We start from the raw sequence: 24,954 nt of genomic DNA, 5'->3' as shown, positions 1-24,954 counted from the left end.
CTCTCCCGGGTACCTCTCCCAGCCCCCGCTTCTGTCAGCCCTCCTCCTGCCCTTCTCTCCTTTCCCTGCCTCTCTCTTCTCTCCCCGCATCTTCATAACTTCTTCCCTTACTGGAACCTCTCACTTTCAGTTAACCGTCTGCACCCTCGTCCTCCAGGGTGGGGCCAACACTTCCTGCCTCCTCACCTCCTCCTTGTGCTCAGATGCTCTCTGTCCTCTATTTTCATCTTTCTGCTGGCAAAGATGACCGGTGACCTTCTCCTACCCACCCCAAGAAATATTTTTCAGCTTAGGTCTTAGCTGATGAGACTTTATTGCATGTGGTAATGAACGATCCTTTGGCTCAAGTTTGGCTGAAGTGACACCCACCTTCCTGGCTCTCATCACACATCTCTGACCTTTTCCAACCTTCTCTCCTTCATCCTCAGTCTCCGGGGTCTCGCTCTGGGTCACTGCTCTTCTGTCTCCACTGCTCTCTGGGTGATCACATTCCTCCCAGAATCTCAAGTAGTCCCATATATTGATGGCTCCCAAATGGGTACCAGCAGCCTGGAATTCTCCCCAAAGCTGACCAGATACCTCCACGTGTTCATTCCAGTGAGACCACCAAGGGAACACACCCTACACAGAACCATCTTTATTCCCTGGAACTGGCTTATCCTCTGGCTTTGCCAGCTCTTTACTGAGTTACTCAAATGTGACCTCAAGTGTCGCTCCTCCTCCCTTCCTGACCCCACTTCTCTCTCCTCCCCAAAGTCAAGTGCCCTGCTTTGATATTTACTGACCATCATGATGCCCCTGCCAAAATTCTTCCTAAATCCATCTGTATCTCTTCATCTCTACTGCCACATCCTTGTCAAGGCTTTCACTGGTCATCAGTTTTTGGAGTTCTCAAACACGCCCTCATTGGTACCCTGGCCGTCAGCCCTGTTCCTTCAGTCTGTCCTTGGCAGAACTGCCTACAATGATCTGTCTCCAATCACAATCTGACCAGGTCACTCACTGCCAACCACCCATGGGGCTTCCCGTCCCCACAGCAGGGGCTCTCAGGCTTCCATGGACACCAGGATCAGTCACATGAGAAAGCTTTGAAAGATGCTGGTGCCTTGGCCATATGTCAGCCCAATTAACTCAGCATCTCAGAAGTGGGGCCTGGAATTCAAATTTTTATGCGCCCCAGTGACTCTAGCATTTGGCCAGGGTGGAGACTCAGTCGCCCACAAGGTCAAGTTCCAGACCCCAGGTCACTATCACTGGCCTGGCTGCTGCCTCTTTCCGATCCTCCTTCCCACCATTCCCCACCGAGTCCTTCTGTTCCTTCAACTTTTCTCCCAATCTCAACTCATGCCAGGCTCTCTGGGGTCTAACCCTTCTCCTCACTCCCTTGCCCGGCCTCTCCCCACATTTCGAAAGCCTGAGCCCAGCCACCACCTCCTTCTGGAAGCCCCTCCTGACATCATCTCCTGAACAGGCAGGTTCTCCATCTTTGTGTGACCCCAGATTCCGTGCACTGCTCAATTTTCATATCAACCACACCGTATTAGAATTATCTTTTGATTGTTTCCCATGAAAGACAGTTTCTTGAGAACAAGGATTGTGATTAATTCATTTTTGTATCCCTGGACCTGATAAAGAATAGGCATTCAGGTATTTGAGTGAATCAATTAAAAACTGAATGTCCACATACAATTTTGGTGATATTTAAATAAAAATCAGCTTTAATAAATGACAACTACATATTATTTTGTCAGCTGCCTAAATCAGGGTTATTTTAAATTCATTTTTACTGAAACAACAAATACAACAATGAGACAAAGTACTACTGAGGTATGCTCAGTTAGCGTCAGAAATAAATTCTCGGCGGGGAGGGGATAGCTCAAGTGGTAGAGCGCATGCTTAGCATGCATGAGGTCCTGGGTTCCATCCCCAGGACCTCCTCCAAAAACAAACAAGTAAACTACCTCCCTCCCTCCACCAAAGAAAAATTAAATTAAATTTAAAAAAATTCTCCACAATGCCCAATCCACAGTCAGCATCATCATGCAATGTACTTGTAACTCACTTAATATCACCCAGCTCACCCCCCGCCATGACACATGACCACTGGCCCAGCGGAGTCAGCGAGGTGTTGCAAGTGGGGGGACAAAGGTCCAGTCTTCCTTAAGTGATAGATACAAAAAAGGCTGTGGTTCTAAAAGCAAACACTGCCTGACACTCTGATGGCTCGGCCCCTGCATCAGTGGGACCGAGGAAGCCACTGGAAGAGAGGGGTGGGCTTTCCCCTCAGCCACAGGGACAAGACCTTTAAACCCGTAACTGGCAACTGTAGGTTGGCAGGTGTAGAGAGAATATTCTTTGACCAAATTGTTCCTGGAAATACTGGAAATGGATACTACTGAGCCAGGGAGTGAAAGAGGCTGAAGGAAAGTTTATGAATGGAAAGTGTTTTACCTGATTCAATTTTGTCAAGTATTTTTCTGGCACATTGTACAAAGGCCTTTTCTGCATTCTCCCCTGTGAGGACACTTGTTTCCAAAAACATCAGCTCTAAAACTGACAACAAACAGAATACAAAGCCATATTTAAAAGACAGCCACAACTATTCAATTAATAACAGCCTGTTTAGTATTCTCCTGGAATAGCAGGCGAAATAGAATTATTACTTAAAACCATTATTTCTGCAAATATAAAATCAACAAATGTCAAAAATGTTTTTAAATATCAGAAGAATTCTAAGTTTTTCTGAAAAGTAACTAGTATCTTGTGCCAGCACTTAAAGCTTTTGAAGAAACTAAGCAGGCACCAAGGCTGAGTAACGAAGCAAGCTGGCTGAAACCGCCCTGTGGTCAATATGAAATAAAGTAGCAACTTCCTTCTCCAATCACCTTCACGTCACCACAAATACAACCTACAGGTGCTCACACTTTGGGGGGACTACATGGCCGTGTGACGTCCTGACAGTGAAGGGATGTTGTATGAACAAATACGCTTCTGACCATCATGTGGTCACTCACTACGGTACAAAGCCCACTCTCCTTGCTTTTGTGAGCTAACACAAGCTCTCTAGACACTTGTTTCTTACTTGTAAAGATCAGGTTCATTTAAATGACAGATAAATTCCTTTTGAGCTTCAATATTCTAAGCTTGCATGCTTCTAAACAGCTTCTTTACAAACTCATTTTTTAAAAAATCTACTGGTGTAGATTTTTCAGTTTTCAGTTACAATGTGTCAGTTTCTGGCATACAGCACAATGTCCCAGTCTTGCATATACATACATATATTTGTTTTCATATTCTTTTCCATTAAAGGTTATTACAAGATATTGAATATACTTCCTTGTGCTGTACAGAAGAAATTTGTTTTTTTTATCTATTTTTATATATAATGGCTAATATTTGCAAATCTCAAACTCCCAAATTTATTCCTTCTCACCCCTTTTCCCCCAGTAGCCATAAGGTTGTTTACTATGTCTGTGAGTCTGTTTCTGTACAAACTCATGTTTTTATTCCACGTGTTAATTTTCTTAGAAAACCAGTTAATCTGCAAGAGTATAATTTGGCAGCCCCAGAGTCCAGTTAAAAATTGATATCAGGATATTTTAGTTCTTGACTGGTTCTAAAGATTAAAGTAATTTTAAAATGTCTGAATTCTTACTCTGCTATCTATAAGCAACTATTAATTTTATGTATCACCCTTATGTATTTCATAGAGAAATTCAGACAAGTTTCAAAGGCAACTATAGCCAAATGACTTAAAATTAATGTAGTAAAATAAAGCCAGTAAGTCCAGTATTTCTTCTACCACTTCCCTTTCTATTTAGATAAAGTATTTCACCAACTTAGCTTCAAATTACATTTAAAAAGATGACATTGGGGGGAGGATACAGCTTAGTGGCAAAGTGCATGTCTAGCATGCACAAGATCCTGGGTTCGATTCCTAGTATCTCTGTTTAAAAAAATAAACAAATAAATAAATATAAAATTACCTTCCCCATTTAAAAAACTTAAAACAAGAAAGATGACACCATCTGATTAAGGCCTTTGGAAATTACTGTGATAAATTTCACTTGAAACCAAGACCTGTAACATTCAGAAATCCTGGCCTAAAAAGTCATTACAGAACACTAAGATATCTGCTTTTATCATTATAGTAACTTTTGTAGGCAGAATGCAATACAGTGAAAATGTGCTAAATAAGTCTAAATTTACAGTAAGAACAAGAGGAAGTTCCACATTTCCTAAATATAGTTTCATCTTAAAACTCCAGTAGAGGTAACAGGTGAGAGGTCACTTGCCATTCTCTTGAGCAAACCTGGAGGCTTCCAAGAAAGTGACTTCCCGATAGGCGTCCAGGTCCTTCTTGTTCCCACAGAGGATGATCACGATGCTCTGACTCGCTAGCATTCTGGCATCTGTTAACCAATTAGTCAGCGCATTGTAGGTTTCTCGGCGGCGTAATGTAAGATTGTGGAAACAGTACATGTATTTTATAAAGCTAGCAACTCTTTCCAGTCATTCACACTACTCACACCACTTTCAAACACGTGGGGCAATGCCAGCAACCTTGAAGGGAACTCAGACAACCTGAACGTCCGGAGTGTGCTCCACACCCACACAGTTTGTTTCACTTTGTTTCCAGGAGAATGAGACCGGGAGTCAGACAGCTGTGGTCTGTTGTTTGCCCAGTTGGGGTACAAAAGGAAACAGAAGTTGCTCCCTTCACTTTACAGTATTCATGGAGCTCTTAGTACGAGCAACGTGGTGAGGGACACCTGAGAGCTCACCTCTGCCACTCAGTGAATCCCTGCAACATGCTGGTATTTTGTTTCCCAGGAAGTTATCACCTGGATTCTTTGTAAGGGACTCTATGACATAGATTCTGACTATCTCCCTTTCCCATGAGACTCCCGAGGCCCAGAGAAACTGACTGAGTTGCCCTAAGTCACACATTGGGCCAGTGGCAGAGCCAGGATTTGACCAGGTCCATCCGCCTTCAGGACTGTTTTCGGTCCTCATATACCTAGGGCCAGTTTCCTCTGCTGGTGCACTCTGATGGTGCGGCCTCACACCTGGGCAGGCAGAGCCCTTCAGCCCTGGGCAAGAACGGCAGGGCTGCCCGCCTTCTCGCCAGAGCCCCTCATTCTGAACACAGGCCAGGTGTGCGACAGACACCCTCTCACTGGACAAGCGTCTTCCCAGAAGGAGCCCCCAGATGACAGTTCAGATGACATATTTCAGAGGTGGTGCTGGCGAACACTGAGATCAGCACCAACTGATGGGATTCCTTAGAGGACGAGGACATTCTATGATCTGCACTGTCCAATACAGCGGCCACCAGCTGCAGGTGACTTCTGAGCACTAGGAATGGGGCAAGTGAGACCCACACCCGTGCCCTCTGCATCTCTTCCATTTGGCCATTTCTGACTTGCCCCCTTTATAATAGACTGGTAACACTGAATTTGGTGCTTTCCTGAGCTCTGTGAGTTGTTCCAGTGAATTCGGGAGACTGGGGGCAGGGCCGTGGAAGCCCTGAATTCACTGACTGCTGGGCAGACACGAGAGTGACCGGTGTGTGCAGGGTGGACAGTTGGGGGACTGAGCCCTGAACCTGTGGGGTCTGGTGCTAACTCTGGGTACTGTCAGAATCGAAGTGAATTGTTGGTCACAGAGTGGTGTGGAAAAATGCCACTCACCTGGGGTCAGAAAAGAGGCACCACCATCAACTACACTTCAACAAAAAGTTAAAACAAAACAAAACAAAAGAAAGAAAGAAACAAAAATAGGCACCAAAGAAACAAACAGTGCCTACCTCTGGGGAGAAAAGAAAACCGTGGAACTTACAAAAAACAAACAGAATTTGCTCATTATATTTTGATACTTTGAAAAGGGCAGCTATTTTTAAATTTACTTTTTAGTCCTTAAATTTCCCAGGCTCGAAGCGTCCCCCTTCTCCTTACAGATGCTACCGCAGAGGGCACGGCTTTAAGAGCCCGCAGAGCTGCGGGGTGAGGGGGGCCGGCTGTCAGCTCTCCCCTAGGGAGCCCCTGGGGGCAGGTCTTTTCCACATATAGTAGGAGGCAATTCTTTTCTATTTTAGCTTCAGCTCCCAGAGAAAGAGCATCAGAGAGGCACCAGCCTGTGGCGCCTGCCCCTGCCGTCTCCCCGTCTGGCAGGGCCGGTCCCGGCAGCTGCATTCTCCCTCTCTGGCTTACTCCCCTGTGTTGGTGAGGTGTGTCTTCCTGAAGTTTCTAAGAAAGAATCCATGGGAGAGAACCGTTGTTTTCCCCCATTCTCGCAAAACTGAAGATATTCTGATTTATCTTCTCACACTTAATGGATAGTTTGGCTAAGTTTCCAATTTTAGGCTGGAAAAAATTTTTTTCACGTTGAGTTTTGAAGGCATTGCTTCAATTATCTTCTAGCTTCCAAATGTTGCTGTTGAACAGTCCATGCCTAATCCTTTATGTGTGACTGTTTTGGCCTCTTGGAGTCTTTCTGTATCTTCGCTTCATCCATGATGCTCTGAAATTTTGCATGGCACACCCCTGTCTGGACTTTCTCCCATTCATCTGTATTTGGTGTAAGGTGGGCCAATAAATGTGGAATCTCATTCCTTCAGTGGAAAGTTTTCTTTGTTTCTTTTAGTATTTCCTCTGTTCTTCCTTCTTCGGGAATGCCTAATTAGTCAGGCATTGGACCTCCTGAATTAATTCTGGATGATTCTTTGTTGTTTCTTCCCCTTCCCATCTCAAGTTTGTTGTTTAACTTTCTGGAAGATCATTACTCTACTTAATATATTATTTGATTGCCCGTTTGTAGTTTTTGTTTTCTCCTATTCCCTGGAAGTTTCTATTTTCTTTATTTTGGGCTCTTTCTTTTATTTTAGAAACTTCCTTCAAGTGTCTGGTGATCCTTGGTTGATCAATTATATTCAAGAACAAGGAATGCAAAAGTCTTAAGAAAAAAACACCCCTTTATGTGTGGGCTGGAGGCTTTACTGTGAGATGGCTAGACAGAGATTGGGCTATTTCACTGGGGAAACCAAAATATTAGCATCCTTAAGCCTTTCCTTCGGGGCTATTCATCTTTCTGCAGAGAATATATACCTGACTTTAAATGAAATGCCTGCACTGGGATTAAGTTTTACTTAGCTGAATTTTGAAATTGTGACTATCTGTTCTGCTTGACTTTGGGTATGTGTTCAAAAAGCACAACTAAAATATTAATCTACTTTCTTGCTTTAGTACTTACAGAATATTATACATGTAACCTTATCTGCAGTGATCTGGGGCCATCATTCCAAACATCGATGGTGACTGTAGTGCAACGAAAGTGTTGAGGAGAGAAGAGAGAATATTTTGTGGAATGTTTTAACGTAAAACAAAACCAATTTCCAAAGAGGTTTTAAAAAATTCTCCTTTTAAAGTAAAATGCAGAGAAGAATTGTTTGTGCTACTATTTTGCTTTGATTTGAATCTAAAAGCCTAGTGTGGAACAGGCAACGCCACACCCTCCTAATGCACTCACTAGTCTCGAAGAATAAATTAGCCTCCAAATTAGGATGCATTCACTTGGAAGAGGTTCTAATGCATTCTTTCATAAATCAGTGCTGCATGGAGAAAAACTGACTTCTGCTTGCCTTAAAGCTTCCGGAGGCAAAACTGCTAAACTCTAGGGGAGGGGGTTGGGAAGGACTATATATATTAAGAGAATATAACTGATTATTTCAAACCCGATTTTCAAATATTTTTCTTAACTTAGAGAAAAAGCTACCTGAATCGTTCTTGGCCGGCTGTGTCCCTTATCTGTAACCTGACATATTTACCACCAATGTTTATTATCTTTGAACCAAATTCCACTCCTATTGTATGATTTGAGTCATCTTTGACTGAAAAAGAAAAAGAAATTTCATTTTAGGACATTAAGGAAATAGGCTCAGATTTAAACGAGTAACATTAAAATCAAGAGTTAAGTCAATGGAAAATGCAATTTACTTCAGCCATTCATTTCTCCAACAGTCAGATGATAACAAGTACTTGTTCTTTTAAAGAGAGCACATACAATCCATGTTCTTAAAGAGACAATAAAAGCTTTCCTCAAAAATCCTAAACAAACCATATATTTTAAAGCTGGGGCTTGGAGGAGGCCACACCACAGGAGATGGTGTCTCCCTGTTCACTTTTTAAGGTTCTTATGAATGGCGGCTGCACGGAAGCCTGGGTACCACGTGGAGGCCTCACTGCCCAGGGGCAGACCTGCAACTTGGCCAGTAATGGTTTTAAGTATTCAGCCAAATCTCCTAAAGAAATAAAAGTAAAGGGAAGGAAAGGCACTGAAGCCCAAGAAAGAAACTTAATGGACATCAAAGATTAAGGGGAAACGAGGAAAAGATAGTGTGAAAAACAGAACAAACCCAAAAAACAAAAACTCTATGCACACTACAGCTGCTGGGATTTCCTGAATTTTAGCACTGTGTGGCGGTAATCTGGAATGAATCCTCTGGAGAAATCAATACTGTTTGAATGGGCGGGGAGGCGGGTGAAGTAAGTAGCCTGCTAAACTCAACTGGAATAAGCCGTCTATAGAAGAAAATTTCTGTGATGAATATCGTGGGCATATGGTCCACTATGCTGGCTTATATTTTATAACTGCAGGATAAAATTTAATTGTACCAGAAGTCAGGGATGCCACCTGACAGCTACATTTATTGCTGCCTGGGGGCATGAGGGTAGGGGAGGGTAACAGGGACCCCAGCAGCCTGTCTCACGCCTGGACAGTGCAGAACTGGACATCCTGCTAGACTGAGCCACTGCGCACACCTTGGAGTAAAAGCCTTCAAAGGGCCATAACCAAAGGCCAAGGGCATCCTGACTAGGTCATGGCTACATGAGAAATAAAGTGAAACCTTGTGACATCATTACTGTGATGGTGAGGAGCGACAGGGAGGGCGACCAAGGGGGAGTTCCCCACAGAGGAGAGGGAGAGTAGTAGGCTGGGTGCCTGGTCCACTGTCGTCCGGATGCTCGCTTCTGAGACGGAGCAAGGAACAGCCTTGGTAACTGGCAAAGAAGCCTGGACCACCCGGTGAGTGAAGACGTGTTCAATTCAGTAAGGACTGGCTCCGTGACTGAGCCATGCTGGGTCCGTGTCACTATATAGAGGTTCCAACAAGCTCTTGGTTGATGAAAACGGAATGAACAAAATGCATTTCTAGAATTTTATTCTTCAAGCTCCTTTCCAAGACATCCTGTGCTGCCTCTTTTCCCATTTTATCTACCACCTGACGTATCTCATACATCTTTAAGATGCACTTCATTTTTTAAAAAATTTAAAAAAAATTTTGGGGGTGGGGCAGAGGTAGTTGGGTTTGCTTCTTTATTTACTTTTGGAAGAGGTACTGGGGATTGATCCCAGGACCCTGTGAATGCTAAGCATGTGCTCTACCATTTGAGCTACACCCTCCCCCCGAGATGCATTTCATTAAATGAAATTAGTTCTGTTTCCGTGTCTTCATCTGACTACCGAACAGACAGGTCATTCTCCACAATTTTTTCCATTATTATAAAAGCACTACTTATTTTAAGGGCCTTTCAAACCTACCATCTTTTACAATAGTTTGGAATACAAAATTCAACCTCCTTTACCAAAAGAGTAAGAGTCAATTGCAAGTTATTTTCTCTGGTCAAAATGTCTGGGTTTGAGTCTCACCAATTATGAGGTCACCATCAAAAGGTACACACTCACTTCTCTGAACCTCTGTTTCTCGTAAAATAGAATTGAAGATTACAACTGCCTTAATGACAATACAAGGCTGCTGAGGACAGATGTTACTTTATTCAAAATGTACAACAAGCCTGTTGGGAAATGAAATGCCACATCATCCCACTGTATTTTAGTATCTGGAAAATGTACAGATGGTACACTGTGTAATGAACTATGAACCACTATAAGGCTGAAATGCTAAATAAAAATCAGATTACTAAAAGTTTAATAACAGACTTTCAATATCATTTAAAAAATATTTTTGAACTGCGACTTTTTTCCTGAAAAAACTATTCATAAGTCTAGCTGTAAACAAATCCGAGCAGGAGCGTGCTCTCAGGAGACATGTGTGAATACAGACCACATGGCGTCACTTACATTTTTTTTTCAATAATCTGGTAAGCAAGCAAGACTTGCTAGTTCCTGCATTTCCAATAACCAAGAATTTAAACAAAAAATCTGAAAGACAAAATGAGATTGTGATAAGTAACTTTAAAACAGGTGCTATGAATTTATTCTTAGGTTACAATCATAAAAATTTAATGAAATCTTAGTTGCTAATATAACAGAAAAAAAAGAGGTAACGGTATTTTGTGAAAACAGCAATAAACACATTGACTTACCTCCCCACCTTTTCTGTATCTGGCTTGCGTGCTCAATCCCATTTCAAACTGGGGACAATTTGTTTTGATACTGAACGTTTGAAAACTATTCTTGTAATGACTAAAATCTGTCTCTCTGCTACACTATTCAAAAAAAAAATACACACACGCAATGACAAGCAAAAGTATCCAGAAATTTCAAGTGTTTTCTGTACAAAAGAAAAAACCTGGTAGACTTTGAGGCTTTGAGAAGTCGCCTTCCTTTAAAAAAAAAAAAAATAGGTGTCAGTTTTCCCCGCACTTGTGGACTTCTGTGGTCTTGCCTCTGTCCCCTCATCTGTGACCTGTGGGAAGGCTGGTTTAAGCCCAGCTGGGGTCAGTATTCCATGTGAAAAGTCTGTCTCATTCAGTGTAGAGAAAGCTCTTCATTTCTTCTTTTCACATTGGAATTTATTTATTTATTTTTATTATTTTATTTTTGAGGGGGGGCAGGGAGGGAGGCAATTAGGTTTATTCATTTACTTATTTTTAGAGGAGGTACTGGGGACTGAACCCAGGCCCTCCTGCATGCTAAGCATGTGATCTATCACTTGAGCTGTACCCTCCCCCACTTGGAATACATTTAATTTGGGATCCTACTTTCCATAACCAGAAAAAGAGGATTTCCACCATGGAGTCTGTAAATTACAGTGATGTAGCATTAGGAGCCTCACACGGTCCTGGAGATTCATTTTTGCTTTTTATTAGGAAAGAACTCTCGTTCTACTCAGTCCAGGCCCTGCAGAGCTCTCACCCCCTCTCCCACCCTCACCCTTTGATCCTGACCCACCACTGCTCATCCTCTGCTGCCAGACTCATCCCCTGGCCCTGAAGGCCCTGCTCCACACTCCTGGTTCCCTTGTGTGCACCCCTGAAGGTGTCACCTCCACACTCCTGTGTCCAGCCCAGACCAAGCACTGCTGGCCCTGGCTCCTTCCCTCCCCCAATTAAGCCCAAATAGTCTATTTCTTTGCTGGTGCCTGGGCCAGCCCTGTTTCCTAAGAACTACATTCATGATCACTCCAAGATTAAGTCGTCAACCTCTCATGATTTTCAAATGGTTGTAGGCAATTAAACTTAAAGGATAGTGCTATTAGAATTGTCAGCATTTAAAAATAGCAACAGTTTTATGCTTCCCACTGCCCATTTTAAAAGCAAGCCCACCAGTGTTCACAACAATATTATTCACAGTAGCCAAAAGATGGAACCAACTCAAATATCCATTGATGGATAAATGGATAAACAAAATATATTATATACATACATTGGAATATTATTCAGCATTAAAAAGGAAGGACTTTCTGGAACATGCTACAACATGGATAAACTTTGAGAAAATTGTGCTTAGTGAAATAAGCGAGACACTGAAGGACAAATACCAGAAGATTCCACTTCCAGTACATGAGGTACTCAGCGTCATCAAACTCATAGGGACCGAAAGTAGAAGGGTGATTGCTGGGGAGGGGATTGGGGAGACGAAATGGAGAGTTTGCATTCAGTAGATACGAAAGATGAAAAAGTTCTGGAGATGGATGTTGGTGGTAACAGTTGTACAGCAATGTGAGTGTACTTAATGCTACTGAACTGTAGACTTAAAAAGGGTAAAAATGGCAGATCTTATGTAATGTACATTTTACTACACACATAAAATAAAATATGCCAAGTCTAATCATTTTCATTGAAAAGCTTTTACAAACCAAGAAATTGAAGGGAAGATGGTTAAGACAGGTTAAAATGAAAATATTGGAATTTCTCAATCTGGTTCCATATCCCCTTCTGTTTAAGAAATAAAGCCCAATATATTCCATAAAAAAGATGAAAATCAGAGGTTGAACCAAGATGGCAGAGTAGAGAGACTCATAGCTCACCCTCTCCCATGAATACACCAAGAATTACATCTGCAAACCCACTGAATTACACAGACACCTACTGAACTGTGGCAGAATGTCTCTCACTTTGAAGTACAGGAGGAGTCTCACAAAATCCAATAAACAACAAGTTTATATGGTATAGCACAGGGAACTAGATTCAATGCCTTGCAGTAACTTACAGTGAAAATATGAAAATGAATGTATCTATGTTCCTATATGACTGAAGCATTGTGCTGTACACTAGAAATTAACAGAACATTGTAAACTGACTATACTTCAATCAATCAATCAATATATGAAAGATGAAAATCAGGTGAAGATGCTGTCACTATGTAGGCAAAAGTAAGTCTTGAGAGAAAAAATAATTTGTGTACACAAATTGGAATGTTTCTTATGTGCCCATGTGAAGGAAGGAGTAGTGAGCCGAACTGGAACTCTCTTCAGGGCTCAGCCGAAAGTGAAAGGATAGGCTGGGGAAAAATCCTCTCCCCAGTGCAGGAAGACAAGGAGCCCTCTCTGACTCTGCCTGGCCTCTCAGCAGAAAAACATTCCACTTTGAAGGTTTATCATGTGAGTCTGAAGTTCAAATTTAAAAAACATGTGGAAAATGAATCTTCAAGTCAAGAAATTTAAAATAATGGGATGCCTGGAAGAAGCAAATGCAGATCACTCTGGAAAGAAACACCCTCAGCCCAAGGTATATAGGATTCCCACACTTTTAGCTCCTCTGAAGATGAGCTCACAATCTAAAATTATAAAACACTCAAGGGAACAATCCAGCTTGAATGAGTCAGCAATCCCAAAACATTAAACTTTCAAGAATCTGATTAAAAAAAGAACCTGATAAAGTATACTCAAGCTGATTAATACCAAAAAGAGAACTGAATCCATAAGAAAAGAATAAAATGATATAAAAAGAGGTAGATTTCTAGAATCTGTCTAGAAATAAAAATTGCAGTCATTAAAAATAAATGGGGGAAGGGTATAGCTCAAGTGGTAGAGCACATGCCTAGTGCACAAGAGGACCTGGTTTCAATCCCCAGTACCTCCTCCAAGCAGAAATTAATGAATAAACCTAACTACCTCCTCCTCATTAAAAAAAACAAAACAAAACACAAACACCACAAGCAAAACGTGTGCTTTGAGACTATTTCACAAATCTGTCTCATCCTTTAACAAATGCTGACATTATGAATCTTAGATTTCATTGAATTATAAATTTTAAAAAGTCAATAAATGAGTTAAAGAGTAGAATTAACAAAACTAAGGAGAAAGTTAGTGAACTGGAATAGAGACTGAAGAAAGTTACAAGGAGGCAGAACAGAGAATTGAAGAGAGATAAAATATGAGAGTTTAAGTAACATGGAGGATTGGATTTGGCTTCCCAGTGCACATAAATGTTACGTTTACACTATATTATAGTCTACTAAGTGTGCAGTAGCATTATGTCTTAAAAACCAATGTACATACTTTAATTAAAAAATACTTCATTAGTAAAAAAGCCATCATCTGAACCCTCAGCAAGTCATAATCTTTTTGCCATAGTAACATTAAAGATCACTGATCACCATAACAACTATAATAATAATGAAAAAGTTTAAAATGTTGCAAGGATTACCAGAACATGACCCGGAGACATGAAGTGAGCAAATGCTGTTGGGAAGATGGTGCCAACAGACTTGTTCAATGTAGAGTTGTCATGAGCCTTCAATTTGTAAAAAATGCAGTCTCTGTGAAGCATAAGGCATGGCTGTAAATGGAGGTAATGGTTTTATATTTCACTCAAACTGGTAAAATGATGATACCAGTAGACTGTGATATGTATATATAGTCTAATACCCAGAGCAACCACTAAAACAGCTATGCGAAGAGACAGACCCCAGAACATTAGGGAAACAGGTTATACTCAAAAACAGGTAAACCATTTGGTATCACGCATATGTGGAACTAGAAAAAGAAGAGGACGCTAATGAACTCATCCAGAAAACAGAAACAGATCACAGACTTAGTAAACAATCTTATGGTTATGGGGGAAGGAGTGTGGGAAGGGATAAATTTGGGAGTTTGAGATTAACAAATGTTAGCCACTATATATAAAAAAATTTAAAAAACCAAGTTTCTTCTGTATAGCACAGGGAACTATATTCAATATCTTGTAATGAAAAAGAATATGAAAATTAATATATGTATGTATATGCATGCCTGGGACAAGGGTTGTACACCAGAAATTGACACATTGTAACTGACTGTACTTCAATTAAAAAAAAAAAAGGTAAATCAAATGGAATTCTAAAAAATATTCTCATAAACCACAGAAAGACTCGAAAAAGAAAAGAGGGAAATAAAAAAACAGAATAGAAAGTAAAAATATAAAATGGAAAAACAAATTTAATAGATCAATACTTACATTAAACATAAACCATATAAACATACCAATTAAAAGACAAAGATTGGCAGGTTAGATGGAAAAACATGACCTGACTACATGCTGCCTCCAAGAAACTCACTTCAATTATGATTTCAGGCAGGTTGAAAATGAAAGAATGGAAAAAAATAATATCATGCAAATTTTAATCAAAGTCAATCATTATCGTTAACAGACAAAGCAGGCTGTAAGGCAAAGAAAACGATCAGAGACAGAGAGGGTCACTATATAATGATAAAAGGGTAAATCCCCCAATAAGACATAGGAATCCTCAATGTGTGCACCAAAAAATGGAGCTATAAAATAAGTCAAACTAAAACTTGACAAAACTGAAAGGAGAAACAGACAAGCTCACGATTATGGCTGCAAACATCAACACCCCTCTTTCAACAACTGACAGAACAAGTAGACAGAAATCAGCCAAGATACAGAAGAATTCAGCACAGTCAACCAACAGGTTCAAGTCAACATTTATAGAACACTCTGCCCAACAAGAGCAGGGCACATATTCTTTTCAAGGTCCTATGGAACGTATATCAAGATAGACCACACCCTGGGCCATAAAATAAACTTTAACAAATTTAAAATGATTGAAATCACAAAGAATGTGTTCTCAACCACAATGGCATCAAGCTAGAAATCAATAACATAAAGACAACAGGAAAATCTCCAACTACTCAGATACTAACCAGGACACTTCTAAACAACCCATGATTTGAAGAGGAAGTCTCCTGGGAAATCGAAAAATACACTGAGCTGAATGGAAATGAAAATATAACTTATCAAGATTTGTGGGTTACCACTAAAGCAGTGCTGAAAGGACAATTCAGAGCACTACATGACTACATGCATATATTAGAAAGGAGGAAAAGTATCAATTAATTATTGAAGCTCCTCAAAACCTAGCAAAGGAAGAGCAAAATAAACATAAAACAAGCAGAAAGAAGGAAACCAAGAGCAGAAATCAATGAAACTGAAAACAGAAAAACAAAGCTGATTCCCTGAAAAGATCAATAAAATTGACAAACCTCTAGCAAAACTGGTGAGCTGAAGGATGTGGGGACTGGTCAAGGAAAAGGACATGACCTTGAGACGGTCACAGCACACACCAGCATCCCCTCTGAGGGGACTTAACGTGTCCAGGTGACGTTGCTTGGCAGCATCTGCTGGAGGTCTGTGACAGCCCCAAAGCTTGCCTGATCAAAGGTGAGTAGACGGTAAATGCAGCTTCACCAGGTATTCAAAGCAGGCAGTCGCTTAATGGCTAAAAATAATGATGTGCTTCTTTGGGCCGTGTTTAAAGCAACTGAGTATGTAAGAATTTGAATCTGGTGCTGGCAGGATTTGAACTAATGTCTCAGCTTGTTGCAGAGAAGAAAACCACAGAGGGGCCAATGTGCAGGGGCCACCGTTAACTCAGTGATATAACAAACACTGATCAAAAAAAAAAAAGAGAGAGTGAGGACACAAATAGCCAATTTCAAGGTGTATCACTACAGACCCAGCAGGATGACAAAGGAGGAACAAGAACAGCTCCACATACTTTAATTTGACAACTTACAAGAGATGGACCAATTTTTTGAAAACACAAAGTCCTACAACTCATCCAACACAAAACAGATCACTTAAATAGTCCTGTAACTATAAAGGAAACTGAATTTGTAATTTTAAAACTCACAAAAGAAATGTTCAGGCCAGGATGGTTTTACTAGAGAATTCTACAAACATTTAAGAAAGAATCAGCACCAATTCTATACCACATCTTTGAGAAAATTAAAAAGGAGGGAACCCTTCCCTAGTCATTTTCAGAAGTTAGTATTTCCCTGATACCAAAGCCAGAAAAAGACAGTATTAAAACAACACCAACCACAGAACAGTATCTCTCATGAACACTTAACAAAATATTAGCAAACAGAATTCAGTTTTACATATACATATAAAGTATACACTATGACCAAGTGGGCTTTGTTTCAGAGATGAAAGTCTGGTTCAATATCTGAAAAATCAATCAATGTAATTACTCTATTGACAGGCTAAAAAGAAAAATCACATGGTCATATCAACAGATGCAGAAGAAGTATTTCACAGAAATTAACATTCATTCATGATAAAAACTCTCAAAAACAAAAACAAAAAACCAGAAAGGAACTTCCTCAACTTGATAATGATCATTTAAAAATTTCTACAGCTAACCTTACACTGAATGGCGAAAGACTGCTTTCTCCCTAAGACCAGAAACAAAGTAAGACTATCTGCTCTCACCACTCTTTTCTTCTTTTAAATCTATTTTTATATATAGTGGTTAACATGTGCAAGTCTCAAACTCCCAAATTTATGCCTTCCCACCCCCTCCCCCTGCCCCAGTAAGCATAAGATCATTTACTATGTCTGTGATTCTGTTTCTGTTTTGTAGATGCATTCATTAGTATCCTCTTTTTTCTTTCTTTTTTTCCTCTTTTTTTAGGTTCCCCGTATGAGTGATACCATATGGTTTATTTCTTTCTCTTTCTGGCTTGCTTCACTTAGAATGATGATCTCAAGATCCATCCATGTCGCTGTAAATGGCATTATTTTATTCCTTTTTTATTGCTGAGTACCATTGTATAAATATAGGCAACTTCTTTATCCAGTCATCTATCGATGGACATTTAGGTTGTTTCCATGTCTTGGCTATTGTATACAGTGCTGCTGTGAACACTGGGGTGCATGTATCTTTCTGAATTAGAGTTCCCTCCAGATACATGCCCAGGAGTGGGATTGCTGGATTGTATCTTACCACTCTTATTTAATATCCCTGTGTGATATTAAATAAGAGTTAGGCATACAAAGTAAGGAAACAAAGGTACACAGATCAAATAGGAAGAAATAAAATTGTTCCTATTGGCAGATAATATGATTATCTACATAGAAAAATCGAAGGACTCTAAAAAGAAAAATCTCATCGCTGGTAAGTGAGTTCAACAAGGTCAAGACTGTAGGATATAAAAATCAATCACATTTCTACATACTAACAACAAACACATCAGCATCAAGATTTAAAATATAGTATCACTTATAATCACTGAAAAAATGGCATAAATCTAACAAAACATGGGAAGGATTTCTATGCTAAAAATGAAATAATGCTGATGAAAGAAACAAAAGAAACTAATTAAATAGAAAGGCACACTGTGCCACGGATTAAAGACTGGACAAAGCAAAAATGCTAACTCTCTCCAAATTGATGCCTATGTTTAAGAAAATTTCCTATTTCTAGCAAGACTTTTTGGTAGATACAGACAAGATGATTCTAAAATTTATATGGAAACACAAAGGAACTAGCATAGCAAAAACAATTTTGAAAAAGAAAAAGTGGAAGGAATCACTTCACCTGACACAGTAATCACAACTGTGAGGGGTGAGCAGGGGGAGAGACATGTTCATCAACGAAACAGCACAGAGAACTAAGAAACAGACCCACATTAATATGTCCAACTGCCTTTGAAGGTGCAAAAACCATTTAATAGAAGAAAGTTAGCCTTTTCAACAAATGGTGCTGAAGCAACTGGACAGCCACAAGGGGGAAAAAAAGGCCTTGACCTAAGCCTCATATCTTATACAAAATTAACTGAAAATAGACCACAGACTTAAAAGGTAAAAGATTATTATAAAACTTTCAGGAAAAATAGGAGAAGATCTTCAGGACAAAGTAAAGAGGTCTGAGACTGGATTGGATGCCCCACCCCAAAATCTATAACAGGAAAAATTGATAAATTGAACTTCATCAAAATAGAAAACATTTGCTTTATAGAAAACTTTGTTAAGAGAATGAAAAGACAAGCCACAGACTGAGTGAAAAATCTGCAAAATATCCAACGTAGGACTAGCATCTAGAATATATACATTAATTAAAAAAAAACTCTCAAAACACAGTAAAAAAAATTAAACAACCCATTTCTAGACCTAATAAATGAATTCAACAAGGTAGCAGGATACAAGATTAACATACAGAAATCTGTTGCATTTCTTCACAATAATAAGGAAATATCAGAAAGTTAGAAAACAAATCCCATTTAAAATTGCATCCAAAAAAAAACCTAGGTATAAACTTAACCAAAGAGGTGAAAGACATAAATACTGAAAAATACAAAACATTGAAAAGGAAATTGAAGTAAAAAGAAATGGAAAGATATCTCATGCTCTTGGACTGGAAGAATTAATACTGTTAAAATGGCCATACTATCAAATCTATAGATTAATGCAATCTCTATCAAATTACCTATGACATTTTTCATGGAACTAGTACAATAATCCTAAAATTTATATGGAACCACAAAAGACCCAGAATTACCAAAGCAATCCTGAGGAAAAAGAACAAAGCTGGAGGCATGACCCTCCCAGACTTCAGACTATACTATAAAGCTATAGTAATCAAAAGAGCATGGTATTGGCACACAGACATATCGATCAATGGACTAGAACAAGGAGCCCAGAAATAAACCTACAGTCAATCAATCCATGACAAGAGAGTCAAGAATATACAATGGAGAAAAGGCAGTCCCGTGAACAAGTAGGGTTGGAAAAGCTGGACAGCTACAAGTAAGTCAATGAAATTAGATGTCTTCCCACAATATATAAAAATAAACTCAGAATGGTTTGAAGACCTACAAATGGCCAACAGACACATGAAAAGATGCTCAACATCACTGCTCATCAGGAAAATGCAAATCAAAACCACATGACATGACACCATAAATCTCTTAGAAGAGAACACAGATAAAACATTCTCTGACATAAATGATAGCAATATTCCCTTAGAGCAGTCTCCCCAGGCAAAGAAATAAAAACAAACAAATGGGACCTAATCAATCTTAAAGCTTTTGCACAGCAAAGGAAACCATCAACAAAATGAAGAGACAACCTATGGAATGGGAGGAAATATTTGCAAACGATGTGACCAAGGGCTTAATTTCCAAAATGCACAAACAGCTCATACAACTCAATAACAAGAAAGCAAACAACATAATCAAAAATAGGCAAAAGACCTAAATAGACATTTCTCCAAAGAAGACATACAGAGGGCCCACACGCACACGAAAAGATGCTCAGCATTACTGATCATCAGGAAAATGCAAATTAGAACCACAGTGAGGTGCCACCTGACACTGGTCAGAATGGCCGTCATCAAAAAGTTTACAAATAATGAATGCTGGAGAGGGTGTTGAGGATGGGGAACTCTCCTACATGTTTGGTAGGAATGTAAATTAGTGTAGCGACTATGGAGAAGAGCATGGAGGTTCCTCAAAAAACTAAAAATAGGGCTACCATATGATCCAACAATCCCAATCCTGGGCATATACCCAGAAAAGATGAAAAAAAAAAAGCCTCTAATTTGAAAAGATGCATGCATCCCAATGTTCACAGCAGCACTATTTACAATAGCCAAGACATGGAAACAGCCCAAGTGCCCATCAATAGACGACTGGATTAAGAAGATGTGGGAGAGACACACACACACACACACACACACACACACACACACACACACACACACACACACACACAGAGGAATATTACTCAGCCATAAAAAAGAATGAAATAATGCCACTTCAGCAACATAGAGAATATTAAGTCAGATGGAGAAAGACAAATATTAGTGATATCACTTATATGTGGAATCTAAAAAACAATATAATGAATCTATATACCAAACAGAAACAGACTCACAGACATAGGAAACAAACTTATGGTTACCAAAAGGGAAACAGAGATAAATTAGGAGTGTGGAATTAATAGATATAAACTACTATACATAAAATAGATAAGCAACAAGGATTTACTGTAAAGAGCACAGGGAATTATATTCAATATCATGTAATAACCTATACTGGAAAATAATCTGAAAAAAATATATATAACTGAATCACTTTGCTATACAACTGAAACTAACAAAATATTGTAAATCAACTGTAATTCAATAAAAAAATTAATTACAAAATCAAACAACCCAAGTAGAAAGTGGGCATAAGACATGAAGAGACATTTCACTGAAAAAGATATACATGTGGCAAATGAGCATATAAAAATATGTTTAAGACTGTTAGCCAATTTAAAAAAAAGTTAGCCAATAAATTAGGGAAATGCAATTTAAAACCATAATGAAATGTCACTACACACCTATCAGAAAGGCTAAAATAAAAAGTAGTGACAACACTAAATCCTGGCGAGGATGCACATAAATTAGATCACTCCTACACTGCTGGTAGAAATACAAAATGGTATAGCTAATCTGGAAAATAGCTGGACAGTTTCTCAAAAAAAAAAACTGAACATGAAACCGCCATGACTGAGCAACTGCATCCCTGGGCGTTTATCCCAGAAAATTGAAGACTTACGTTCACACAAAACCCCGTCCATGAAGGTCTGCAGTAGCTCTGTTATAGCCCCAAACTGCAAACAACCCAGATGTTCTGCAACAGGTGACTGGTTAAATAAATGAGTATTTTTGTATCAAGGAATAATAATTCTCGGCAATAAGTGAGTAGGGAGTGAACTGCTCATACACGCAGGAAGCCGGATGGCTCTGCAGAGAATCATACTGCGTGGAAAAGTCAATCCTGAAAGATTACACACTGCACGAGGCCATTTACAGAACACTCCTGAAACAAAGGAATTATAGAAATGATGAACAGATCAGTGGTTGCCAGGGGCTAAGGAGGTGGGGGGAGTAGGGAGGAAGAGTATGTGTCCCCAAAAGGGCACAGGAGAGATCTTTGTGTTGATAGAAGTCATCTGTGTCAGTAGCCATGGCAGCATCAGTATCCTGGTTGTGATGTCATGACAGTTTTGCAATGTGACCACTGGGGAAAACAGAGTAAAGGGTACATGAGATCTCTGTTCTTAAAACTGCCTGTGAATCCATGATGATCTCAGAAAGTTTTATAAAAATTAGAATAGGTGATTTTATCAGACAATGACTGTAAGTTTACTACACACATCCAAACAGAAAGGATTACCAAAGAATGTGCTTCAAGGGGGAACTGGTACCCAGAAGGAAGGAGCAGCAGGTGAGGCACCAGGCTGTGCATCCCGGTATTTTTCTGTCTGGAAGTATCTGAGTTTGGTTGACACAAATAAAACCAAGCACCCCAGTGGGCAATCACATTCCCTGTAGGTGACAAGGATCCAACTTAATGAAGAGGTTCAGTTAAACTCCTCCTGTTGATGAAGGAATTTGGATTTCACAGCCCTCCTTGGAACCGAGAGCCAAGAGATGGATCTACAAAACCTGACATTCTCCCCTCAGGGTGTGAGGTTCGCTGGTTTTTTACAGCAGTGAGGCTCTCACACACCACGCCCACATCTGTGATTCCAGTACAAAATGCACTAATTTTACTGACTTATTTTGTTTTTAAAATCTGTGGGACTTTTTACTTTCTTTTTCTCTTTCCTTTCTTGAAGTTGAATGACATATACACTGCACGTCATGTATATGTATTATATGTCACGTGTGCAGTGCTTAACAGCTACAAAAAGTCTTCAGAGGAGCAGGTACACAGTCATACTACAGAGCAATGAATGGAGGGATGTGTAAGTACACTGTTAGGTTGTATAAGATAGTTTAAGTATGAACTACTTAAACAATTATGTCTACTTTAATTAGATTTGATGTTGTTTCATTATAGTGGATGTTAATTTGCTCAAAATCACAAAGAAATTTTTTGTATCCAATTCATGATAATTACATTCACCTGATGAGGGTGTCCTCAGAAGGAATGAAGCTTCAGGGCATGGGAGAGAGCATATCCCAAAATAGAAAATCTAAACCAGCTACATGCTACTAGGCTATTTTTAATTCTGCATGAGAAATGTTAAATGAGATAACAGAAATGATATCAAATAATTAGAAATCAGTCTTGGGCAAAAGTCAGCCATTCAGGAACACAGACAAAAATATAGGTCTGGAAAAAATGGCCTCCACTGAAATAGCTAACACAAAGCCAAAGCATTAACTCCAAGGGAGAAACCTCATTTGAAACTTATTGACTTGTTTTTACACTCATTTCAAGCCACATTGAATTTCCCAGACCCCAGCAGAGTGGTGGCACATCATAAAGTAAGACTGAGCTCCAGGCACAATGACAACCGCTGACAGTGGGAACCTGGCTGGAAAGTGCATTGAAGAGCACAGTATGTTTGCTCAACAACTGACAGTCAGTGATGACCTTCAGCCTTTAGGGAAGCTCAGTCCGAGGGAGTACACCAGATGACCTGTGCCTTCGTAGCTTCTCCCACGAGATTCCCAAAGGTCATAAAGGGAGCAAAGGCAGATGGCCTTGACTGCAGGATTCATTCCACACAGTTCACTTCTTGGCAGAAACGGTGCGGGGACAGTGGAGTTGTCTGAGAAGGGTTCCTTGGTTTCTGGCTTAGGCAAACAGCTCCTTCGTGACACTGATAACTGAGATAAGAAATACTGAGGGTTCTGAGGACGTGTTCATTTTGTGACAAAATACTGAGTGCAGATCTAGAGAGATGAAACATCAAATACCTGTGAGCCACCAGGGAGATCGTGGAAGCAGTTCTTATAAGGGCTGGCTGTGAAGAGAGGCTAAATTACAGAGGCTGCAAAGGCCTTGGGTGCACCTACTTGCGCCCCGAGTACAACCAGGTTTACACGAGGGGGGCCAAGAGCGGTCAGCCCAAGAGCTGAGGAAGTGACACGCCACAGATAAAAAGCACTGCCAACTCTCAGCAGCGCCCTGGCTGTGATGGAAAGAGATGGGGCAGGAATGGAGGGTGTGGTGCGGACGGCCAGCAGACAGGAAGGTACCAGTAGAAAAAGAAAGGAATGCTTGGGGACAGGAGATTCTGAGACTTGAGAGATGAGGTCTGAGGCAAAAGGTAGAGCTTAGTCTCAAAAATGAAGAGAGACCTCCTTTCTGATACTGAGCAGGACCCCGAGGGGTCCTCCCTGGTACAGATCGTTCTGTGTTCCCTGTTTCCTGTTTGTAGGAAATAGGCTTCATTCCGCCTCCTTCATCTTCCCTGAGTTCAGAAGGGCAGATTCAAACGGGAGCTAATCTGGGAAAGGAGGGAGTGCAGAGACGGGGAGGAGCAGTGCAGCCTTAGGACATGGTCCCAGATCCTCCTTAAGGCCCCACCCCTCTCTGGCCCCCAACCCCTGTCTCTTGTTTATGGCTGAGCAGGATCTTTGGAGATGGTTTTTTGGAGAGGGCAGGGGAGACACTGGGTTCACCAGATTGCCAGCATGCTGATTCAAAGTAACTTTCTGTTTTGTTATCAATGCTGTTGTTCCCAGGATCATACCCCTGCCCCTCCTTTGAATAGAAACCAATTACTCTTATCTAGCTCTCAGGAAGCTGCTGCAAAGAGAAGAAACAAGAACTGGTTAGAACCAACTGAGCCCAAGATGGCGGAGCATCTGACTTCCAGTGGAGCCTCAAGCACACTGCAGTGTATGAGCTGCTAAACGACACACCCACCAGCGCCATGACAGCAACAGGAAAAGCCCGTACGAGCACGGAAGACAGGGCGATTGGCTCCATCACACCCAGAAGGAAGACATGAGGACAGAAGTCTCCCATGAAAGTCCACGTGGCCCAGCCTGGAGCTGTCTCAATGGGCCATCTCGGCTGCCGGCTCCCTACTCTAGCGCTTTCCTCTTCCCTGCTCCAACGTTTTCTTTCCTTTTCCTCTTTTGAAGCAATAAAGCAGTCATTCACTTTGTCCCTCTGCCTCTGCTGTGAACCCTTTCACATCCGGCAGCAAGGACCCACACTTTGGTGGGCCTCTTCCTAATTTCAGAGTCCTCGTATCCGCTATCATTTCTTCTGAGACAACAGGAAAAGGGTTAAGGTTAAGCCTGGAGGTAAATACAGGTTGGAGAAGAGGATGGAAGGAAGGGGCATGTCCTGGAGGTGAGACAAAAGGCTTGAAGAGATTAGTGAAAGTATAAAACAGCGGACATGGAGAAAAAGTGAGATGGCCAGGATAGGAAAAAGGACTGCTAAGTATTACTGCGTACCGCAGAGACCAGGAATCCACAGCGATCTCCATCTAAAGGGAGCTTTGTCTGCACAGCAGCAGGCAAGGCGGGTGGTCGGGAGACCGGGGTCAGGATCTGCAGAGCATGTGCAGCTGAAGGAGGAAGAAGAGGTGGAAGGAGAGGCCGTGGGTGTCACACCTGGAGAGGGAGCAGCTCATGGCTTGAAAAGGGGAGTGGGGGGCTCTTGTAGGAAAGACATGGTGCCAA

At 40.6% G+C, this 24,954-nt stretch overlaps 2 long non-coding RNA genes across 2 annotated transcripts; one reads left to right on the top strand and one right to left on the bottom strand.

Moving 5' to 3' along the window:
* Positions 1-9,901: 9,901 nt before the first annotated feature.
* On the bottom strand, positions 9,902-21,152 carry LOC140691455 (uncharacterized). The gene is made up of 3 exons (XR_012067078.1): positions 21,074-21,152; positions 13,893-14,004; positions 9,902-10,221 (listed from the first exon to the last, which is right to left on the bottom strand). It is a non-coding gene; the product is annotated as an uncharacterized lncRNA (long non-coding RNA).
* Positions 21,153-21,548: 396 nt separating this feature from the next.
* Positions 21,549-24,430, top strand: LOC140691573 (uncharacterized). The gene is made up of 2 exons (XR_012067315.1): positions 21,549-21,745; positions 24,051-24,430. It is a non-coding gene; the product is annotated as an uncharacterized lncRNA (long non-coding RNA).
* The last annotated feature ends 524 nt before the right edge of the window (positions 24,431-24,954 follow it).

This window comes from Vicugna pacos, chromosome 35 (assembly GCF_048564905.1).
Source record: "Vicugna pacos chromosome 35, VicPac4, whole genome shotgun sequence".
NCBI classification, from domain to species: domain Eukaryota; kingdom Metazoa; phylum Chordata; class Mammalia; order Artiodactyla; family Camelidae; genus Vicugna; species Vicugna pacos.
This window is presented reverse-complemented; position numbering and strand designations above follow the sequence as displayed.